The sequence below is a fragment of the Benincasa hispida genome, chromosome 12 (genome assembly GCF_027475165.1).
Source record: "Benincasa hispida cultivar pf3 chromosome 12, pf3_genome.v1.1, whole genome shotgun sequence".
In the NCBI taxonomy this organism is placed as follows: Eukaryota; Viridiplantae; Streptophyta; class Magnoliopsida; order Cucurbitales; family Cucurbitaceae; genus Benincasa; species Benincasa hispida.
This window is the reverse complement of record NC_143489.1, coordinates 27,487,865-27,498,414: the sequence shown is the minus strand read 5'-3', so window position 1 is coordinate 27,498,414 and position 10,550 is coordinate 27,487,865.

Genomic DNA, 10,550 nt, shown 5'->3' with positions numbered 1-10,550 from the left:
TTTTGCTTTTAGATTATCAATTACATTCTGTGAATATAGGGAGTAAAGTGGAATTAAACTTTGAGGGTAATGAGGTGGTTTGAAAGTTAAAAGATTTAAATAAAACAAACTCATTACGTTTAAAGATCAAAATATGATTATATATGTAATACTATTGATATATTTGAGAGTGATTTTAAAATGGTTGAAACCATTCTTATTATCTTTGGAATCATTTCGGTTCTATTTGATAACTATTTGATTTTTTGTTTTGTTTGTTTTTTTTTTTGAAAATTAAGTCTATATCATCCATATTTCTTATCATGATTTGTATCTTATGATTGAATTCTTAGTTAAATTTTAAAAGCAAATGCAACTTTTTGAAAATTACTTTTTTTAGTTCTCAAAATTTGAATTATTTTTTTAAATCATTGATGAAAAGTGAATACAAAAAAGGAAGAAATTTGGAATTGGAAATAGTGTCTATAGATTTAATTTTTAAAAATATAAATAAAAAATAAAATGGTTACCAAATGTGATCAAATTTGTTTTTTAGTTAATCAAAATCATTGGATATGATATCTCTCTTTCCCCTGAAATTAAATACAAGGAATGAAGGTAAAATACTTATCTGACATGGTAGTAAGAGTAAAAAGCGGGTTTGGTTAGGTTTAGTTAGGGCAGAAAACTGAAAATTGTTTAGGGTTAATGATGAATTTCTCAATAGTTGAACTAATAAATTGATTAGATTGACAAAACAATATGAAACCAATGAAAATCAAATTAAACAGGTTGAATTGATCAACTAATTTCCTTTTATCATTTGAGAAGCAAAACTCACCATTGAGTATGGCTTAGATCGATTGAACAAGCATGGTTTGGCTGATCTGATTTGATTTTCTTCTTTATAACGAAGCATACTCCAAAAAAGGAGATGAATGAAGGCGGTGATGTGGAATATTTTTCGATAAATGAAAAATTGTGATTGAGTGGTAATTGGTAGTTTTTCTTTGAGTAAAACAAATATGTGGTATGAGGATATGAACTTCCGACCTCAAAAGAAGTAGAATATTTCAATTACCACGAACTGCATTTATATTATTGGTTTTTTTTTAATTGAAGAGAATTTTGATATTAATATACTCTTCGGATAAAAATATTTTTCTTTATAATTAAAAGGAAACTATCTTTCAACTTTCTCAACTAAATCCTCTAGAACATGGAAAAGTTGTGATGATCTTTTTGTTTGGTTTTACTTCATTAAACATTTTATTCCATTTAATTAATCATCTTCATTACATTTTTGTTCCATGAATATCAAATTCCAAAGAAGGGGTGAAGATCTACTTATAAAAGAAGATACAAATGCTTGAACTACCGAGTTATATTTCATTAGAAAGTTGTTTAACCATTTAAAATTTTAAAACTCACTTCTCAATACAAAATTATTCTCTTGTCCTCAAGCAATTTAAGCAAAAAATCGAATTAGATATAAGCAAATTTATAAGGTGCAAAATTAAATATAAAAAATGTGGATCCGTTTGTTTTTTTTCCTTCTTCTAACTTGTGTTGCACTAAATAGACTTGTTAGAATATCTCGTGAGATTTGAAATGATCGATCAATTCAAGAAGAATAAATTTAAAGGCTAAATTATTGAACATCTTCACTCTCTTCAAATTCACATCTTATCATTTTTAGCTTCTTATTAATGATCAAATAATTAAGATAATACCAATAATTTTTAACTTCCCACAAACTCTTCACATATCCACGAAGGTTAATATAATCATGCAAGACTTAGTATAGGATTTCTCAATTAGCACCCTTCCAATAATGTAGAATAAAATAATTAATTGTCTAAGATCTTGATCATCATCATCATCATCCATGATTTCTAATTAACCTCACCCACCTCCACATAAAATATAAACACAACATAAATGCATTAACAAAGCTTCTGGTGAGATGGTTAGCTGACACAAATACTATATAATATACTTTGCATTTGAAATCAGAATTTGGTCCTAGGTTACCCAAATGATTAAAAAAACATCATATTATATTAGAAAGAGACCGACTTCAATGAAGAATCATTAAAATAATGCCCTTTTGAACTTTGTTTTATTGAAATTTGTTTGTTTTATTTATTACGTCCGAACGTGGCTTCTTAAGGTTGATGGAAATGGTCCAATGTATTTGTCCATTTGACATGTTCTGTGGCATAAATTTCCCCAAAATTTAAGGCTATTCTTTATCCAAATAGGGTATTGTTTATTTTCAATGTATGACTACTTTTTTTGGGGTATAATTAAAAATTAATTAACATCCCTACGGTTTGTCTATATTGCAACCCATAATCTCCATTCTATTCTGGTTTTTATGTTTGCAAATCATACCATTTTTTTTAGGAAAAGAAACCTCTCACTACTCTTCTAGGAATGAGTAGAGAATTAAATGAGAAATTAAAAGAAAGAAACACAAAAATTGATATAAAAATTCCAAAATTGGAGAGAAGCTGTAAGCTATAGACCTACTCACATAACTACCTGATTTAAAAGTGTTTCTAATTGATATGAGAAACCAAAGCCATAAATACTACTTTTATAGTGTTTTAAGTTCCTAACCTCTTTGAACCTTTTAAATGTGAGATTATTACTCTTTCAAAATTTTGTAAAAAATCCTATGGATTCAAAGGGAAAAAAAACCATACACGAAAATTACAAACTAGATAAGAATTCTAATGGAAAAATGGGGTGGGGAGAGGGTGTTAAGTAGAATACTAGAAGAGAAAAGGGATCGGTAAGTGCATCAGGATATCTCAATCTCATCCGTAGTACCCTTATCATATCCGAGGTCCAATAAAAGATTCATAGGAGGGTATGATTTTCAAAATAGACAAGCCACAAATCACTTTTTTTTTAACCCGGGAAAGGCAAGAAGGGATGCAATCTATCTAATCTTACATGATTTGAATAGAAAAAATTTGGGTACAACCTAGGCGACACTCATTTATTGGACAACTCAAATTGCATTCAATAAAATTTTGGCATGTGACAATTTCTTTTTAAGAAAAGGCTACATGATATACTACACCTAAATATTGTCCAATTCAATATATACCAACTAATATATTTATCAATTGAATTGCCTCAAAGGACCCATGATTATTTATTTAACTTTTTTAGCATAATAACCCATTTTTCTCACCTTTTTTGAATATGCTTTCAAATACAGGAAAATGAACAAAAATATCTAGAAATATAATAAAATTTCATCTGCGGTAGACCCGATAGACTACTATCTGTATCTATTTATATCATGATATTTTTTCATTATTTATACTCAACAGTTTTGTCATTTAAAATAAATTTTCCCTTTTTTGTTTTTCTTTCTTTCTTTCTCACACATGTCCCAAAAATATTGTCATTTTTAAAAATGGGATTGATATTAGATATAACCTAAAAAGAGTTGGTGAAATAATCTATGTTGGCAAAAAATTTGAGGGGTTGTATTAATTTAGACTCAAAATTTTAAAATTTTATCATATTAGACCATAAATTTAAACAAGTGTTGCAATTTTTAGCCTCAAGTTAACTTCTTGCTAACTTGTCCACTAATTTTAACAAAAAAACCTTGTAAAAATCTTCATAAACTCATTAATTATAATAAAATAAAATTTTGCAAAAGATAATTTGATCAATTTAATGCACAAATTAACCATGAAATAACTTTGTCAAATTTATATATTTTTTTAAAATACTAATATTGTTTTTTCCCCTTAAAATTTATCAATTTCATACCGTACATATATTTTATAATTCGCTGAGTGACGTAAGAGGATTTTTCTAAACAATATTTGGAGCAAGAACTTCTTAGTGACTTAAAATAGACAAAAAATTTAAAGTCGTTTAAGATTAAAATTGTAACACTTATTTAAACTTAAGGTAAAGTTTGATGAATTCAAAATTTTAAGTTTATATCTTATCGTACTAACTTGATAAGTTTACAAGTCAAAATTGATATTTTCTTGAAAAAGTTGATGAAAATTAGACAACAAAAAGAGTGTGGACAACAATTTAGATTATATATCACATGTGTGTGTTAGGATAGCCAAAAATTGGATAGAAAAACAAAAGCAACGTAGAAGCAATTGGTAGTTCCCCACATCGAATATATGCAAATGGATAGTGAGTAACCCAAAAAAAGGAAAAAAGAGAGACAGACTATTAGATTAATGTATGGAATCCCATGTTGGGAATAAAGGTTGTCTGTCCCAAACATTATGCAGCTTACTTCACGTGTGGTTTCTCTGTTTTTATCGATTTTTTTTTAATGCTATGAAAATAGCATACCTCTTTATTCACACTATAAATTTTCTTAATAAATATTCCAAGACCTTGTATTAATTTTCATGGGTCCTAATCTATTTCTAAAAGTATATTGATGTGACACGTGTCACAGGTTCTTGAGAGTCTAATAGCACCCCAATGGCATATGAAAACTTTGCTTACTATTGTATTGGAAAATTTCTCACTTCTATGTGTCCTAATCACAACCTTAGCTTTAATCAATGTCTTTCTTTCCTCCTTCAATTTGCCTCCCATTATTTTTTTTTTTTTTGTATTTCACTCCATTTTAGTGAAAAAAAAGAAAAAAACGTAAAGATTTACTATCACCCTCTTAAGAGAAATTTTCGATACATATGATTGATTCTGTGTGTGATTGAGTGGAATTAGAAGGATGTGTAAATCGATGATTGATTCAAAAGTTTAAATTGATGAATTATGATAAATTTAATTATACAAATAATTTTTTTATAAATATGATATTGGCTAAATATATTTGTTTAAGTTTCCTAGCTTCACTTTATTTAGCTTTCTTGAGTTGTCTTTTCTCTTGTCCCAAATGATCTTGTCTCAAAGTTACCTTTTTCGGTTGCTAATTTTGTAGAATATTTCTCACGCAGTGTTGTGATGGTCGCTTGGAGGTAGTCTCGTAGGACCACCTATATATATTAAAGTCCCCTTCTATTATCCAAGTAATACTACATAGGTTTTTAACAATAGACAATTCATCCCATAAATTGTTTCGATTATGTGTGTTAGCAGGTTCAGTATGTAAGTCCATCTAATCTATTAAGATGAATGGAAAGAGTAAACTGACGTTCATATACCTCAATGGTAGAATGGATGAGTGAGTCCCAAAGGATTAAAATACCTCTAGAGGGATTGATAGCTTTAACATAGGCCCAGTCAATACTAGTGAAACTCCATAAAGATTTAACAATGGTCCGATCGACCTTTGGTAATTTGGTCTCTATTAAAATAACAAAATGAGGAGCATTGGTGGTAATGATGCCCTTAATGATGACTCGTTTCAGGGCAGTGTCTAGACCTCTGACATTCCAAGTAAGTATCTTCATTTATGAATAGAACACCCCTGTGATGATTTACGCGTCTTCCTCTATTTGTCCACTGGGTTGTGTGGAATTGGAATGATGCAATAATTCTTATCCTTCAACCATTTGTTTAATTGAGCTTTGAAGTTGTCTTTCAAGCTACTTCCAGTTAGTGTAATCTCCTTTGCTTCCTCAGTATCCTGTTTCCTTTATTGATTCTTCAAACGTAGTATTCAAATTATTTTTCATAATGGTTAATGGGGATGGAGAGACTTTATGTACTTCTTCTTCAATATTAACGATCAGAGTAAGAGAGAGGTTCTCTAGTTAACATACATTTCATCTATTTCTTGGTAGAAAATGATCTCTGCCTCTGAATTTGATTTAGTGCTCAGTGACACTTTTTCTTAAAACGTTGCTTGGCTGAGCTTTTTCTTATTTAACAAATCAACTTTATCTTCAATTTAGCCTCTCTCTTCTTTCCTACTTTTGTTGTAAGTTTCCTCTTAGGCCTATGTTAAGCGACCCTTTTTTGAGCCGGTCTTGGTAATAGATAAGGCTAGAGCAATGAAATAATTCTTAAATCCAGATCTCCTTTTCCTTTGCTTCTCTGATAGTAGGTGTATCTTCTGTCAGATCGTTTTGTATCATCATTTTACCTTTCTTAGTCTATCAGCTAAGGTCTTCATCTGCCATTTACTGGAGCCACCGTATGAGTAATGAAGCTGGCTGCTACCATATTCTGTTGTGATTTCAACCGAGGCTAGCCTTTTTTCTTTTGTCCTTCGGGAATCATAATGCAACATTTTCGTCTGTTGTCATCTAGCCGATAATTCTCTGCTATACACCCTTTTCTATTTCTACGGATTTTTATCATCAAATCAAGAGCATCAGGATAAACGAACATTGAGAAGCTCATACATTTCTTCCTCCAATTTCTTTTTATCCTATTTAAAGTCAATTCCTTTTACTCTATGTGAATCCAATCACGAAGATGTGTTCTTGGGGCCATCAGCCGATTGGCCCGCGGATGGACGTCAAGGAATTGAAAGTTTAGAACTTTAACCGATGGGGCTGTTTAGTTTAAGATTTTATAGATGTCTAGAAATTATGGATGCTTAGAAATAATAAATCTATGAATAAGATTCTTGTCAATCAAGAATGACTATGCTTGGTTGTTCATGAGAATGTTATCGAAATTTTATGGGACCAAACTATTTTAGTATTTAATTTGTAAAATTAATCATGAAAACTCTATAAAATTTTAATAGATTAATTGATAAACAATAAACCTAATTTAAAATTTTCAGAAAAATTAATTATTTAACAATCAAATAATAATATTAGTTAGTAATTTATAATTAAAGATATTTGATTACATAATTTGGTGGGATCAATTTGATAAATTTATATAATTATGATGTATTGATTAATAAAATAATTAATGAATTCTAATTAATTTATGATAAACTAATTATAATTATTAAAAAATAAATTCATACTATATTAATTATAATGATGATTAATTAATTAATTGATAGTTTTGTTGCAACTATTTAAAATAAGTATGGGTATATAAGTGTATATATATAAACTAATTTACTAAACTAAACTAAAGTTTAAGTATATATTAAATTGCTTCAAATATATATATTTAAATGAATTAATTTATCAAATTGGAGTAGTTAATTTCACACGCTATAATTTAAATTTTAATATAATAATTAATAATACATAAAATAAAAGAATAAATAAATATATTAAAAGAGGAGAAATGATGAACATGAAGAAAATCCACCTTTTTGGATGAATATCATTAATGGGTCAATGAATGTTTGGAAATAACATATTTTCACCCTAAAAGGCCTTATGCCAATGGAGATAGTCATTCTCATTTATATACCTATGATCATCCTCTTATCTAACCAATGTGGGACTTACCAATGTAGGACTTTGATCGCATTCCTAACAATCCTCCCCTCGAACAAAGGACCACCAAGCCTCCAGTCATCCATCCGTCTGACTCATATCTAGGCATAGAGTTCAACAACGGATCACACCATGACTACTTTCAAGGCTCCACTTTGGTGGCATTCCCAACAATCCTTCCCTTGAACAAGGACCACCGAACATCCAGTCATCCATCCATCTAATTCATATCTAGACTAACTTCTTTTCACCTGAGTATACCACCTATCTAATAGAGTTCAACCACGGATCACACCATGACTACTTCCAAGGCTCCATCTTAGTTTGAGGGTAGTTGTCCCTAACAAAGAGTTTTCTATTCTCTAACTTACATTGCACCAATTACAAAGTGTGTTATTTTTGTCTACATGTCCTACAAATTTTCAAAATCAAAAGTTATATACAAAAAGTTACGGCGAAAATTTCTCGCTTTATAAATTGTTGTTTGTGAGTTGTTGACAAGTGCATTATGATAGATCAAATTTACTTATTTAACGTTGTAAGAAAAAGAGTAAGTAATAAAGTATGATTTGATACTTTAGATTTGTGTGATGGTCTATCTAAGATTCAAAATCTTAATTTTTTTTTTTTTTGTAAGAAACTAAATGTTGTATGCTAAGGTTAGATAATTGTCGTCTTAATTATAAAATAAGTTGGGGAAACATTAGTTAGTATCAAAATATATATATATATATATATGCATATGGTCATTTATTTATTTATTTTGAAAATAAAGTGATGTGTATTTTCAATTGCTTTTCACCTAATTCTACTTTATAGTTTAGACATTTTTTTTCCTCAAGGGAAGGAAGAATTAGAAGTCATGAGCTTTAATTACAGAAATGTGAAGTTGAAATGTTTGTGTCATATCATGTGAAGGTGTCTATTAAAGTTTGTAGGTTGGATGTTATGTTGGTGATCAATTGATTTGGATTTTGCCCAAGTGTCCCCCACTTCTTTATTTTCCAAACAAACCAACCTTTTAATCTCTCTCTTAATTTTAATTCCTTGAACAATGGGTAATCACTGCCTTCAAATATGATATTAGTTGCAATAACACTTTTAAACTTTCATTCGTATAAATTGAACCTTCAAATTTATAATAATTTTAGAAATTAGACTCACAAATGATAAAATTAAATTGAACCCTTGTTACAATTTTCACAATTATGTAGGATCCAATTTTAATATTTTGTATAAAGTTTGAGGGCTCAATTTTTACGATCAAAAGTTTGAGAATATAAATGCAACTACTACCAGATGCAAATTTAGTAGGGGTCTAAGAGGGCTCGAGCCCCCATCAACTTTATGCTTTTTATATATATATAAAACTGGCTTAGTACAAAAATCACTAACTATCTAGTGGTAAATTTACTTTTCAGTCCCTTCTAAACCCAAGTTTAGGCCCTACTCATTACATTAATTTTTACTAAATTATATAAAGTCCCATCAACAAAATTTCTGGATTCTTCATTGACTACTACTATACTTTTGGGTGGTTGTGTTTTTGCAACTAGTTTTAATTCCTTCTTCAAAATTTTATTTTCTTCTCTCTCTTCATGCTAAAATATGTTTGATTGAGAGAGATGGTGAAATCACATGGGTTAAAGCAAAACCCTTTAATAATAATATTAAAGAAGTAGGTATTCAGACTTAAAAGTGAATGAAAGGGTTAATTGTGTCACACCCATATTCTTTGGGAGATTGCTTGAATTATCCTTTTTAATTTGGACATAATCTCTAAAAGGGGGATTTGGACTTGAAAACAAAGTCATGTTTGGAGGGTTTTTATCCTTTTTTTTTTTTCTTTTTTCTTTTTCAGATTCTTCCAAAATCAATTGGGTTGTCCAAAGAAAAAAAATGAATCATTTCCTAATTTTAAAGAGATAAATTTTGTGGAATTGAAACAAAAAGCTTTTTGGTTCCATTGGCCATAGTTTCATTGATAAGCACAACTTGGTGGGCCATTATTGTGATTTGGGCAAATCTTAGATATGATAATATCTATACATCAATTCAATCAACCAACCCAAAAAGCTATCACTATAATTAAACCCTTACAACTAATTTAATATTACATGGTGGAAACCATTACAACACAAGATAATGAGAGAGAGACATTATTGTCTCATTTATTATTTATTTTTAATCTTCTCCTTAATTAATCTTTCATATAAGTTTGTGGATTTTTTAATAAGTACTTGCTATCATTAATAAGGTTAAATATATCTTAAAGAGAAAGTATTGTGACCCTTGATTTTTTTTTTTCCTTTTTGAAGTCTATGGGGTAGAAAATTTTGTAAAATTTATAAAACTTCCCTTGCTTTCTTCAATGCAATTTCTTAGTTGTCCAATGTTCTGTGTACAAACTATCAATCCTCCATATCATACTTTAGGCTTACTTCAAATGTTCTTGTTTGGTTATTATTTCAAAAGTTTGGTAGTCAGAAAGATTCTTTATCCATTACAATGTTTTTTGTTTTTAGAATCACATGAAAAGTCTAATTGTTCCTGGAACGTTGAATTGAGATATGAACTTCATATATTAGTAGAGTGGAATTCATTTATCTCTGTGGAGTTCATACGTCTGTATCTAGGATGTAGAGTTGAGTTCATATGTGTGAATTATCTAGAGTAGTTTTTTTTTAACTCTAAATAATCTACTTTTATTATGACTCTTTTTGTTTTATTTTTTTTATACATTAATTCTATCCATCTTTGTGTTGATAAAATATATATTGCAATTTTTATTCTTTTAATTTTTAAAGTTTTTCTTTCTTTCTTTTGGATAATTATAAACAATAATTAATCTACTACATTTCTTGCAGGAATATAGTTAAATGAAATAGAAAATCAAAGAGAAATCAAAACTTTTGATTCCTAATTTTTCTCCATGAAATTTCATCTTCTTCTTCTTTTTATTGTTACTTTGTATTTTTACTTTTTCATGATTTTTTAAAATTAAATCTTCTTTATCATCTTAGCAGCCAATGAAATGTCACCACATTTCTTCAACAATTTTACTCATTTCCTCCAAATTTGGATGATTATCAGAGAATAAATCTCTATTGTTCACTATTTTTTGCCAGAAAATGTTCCAAGAAAAAAATCTCCATTTTATGTTTTTGGTTATATGTTACATATTATTCAGCTGCATATATACTTTTTCAAATATTATTAACACTTATTTGATATGTGAATTCA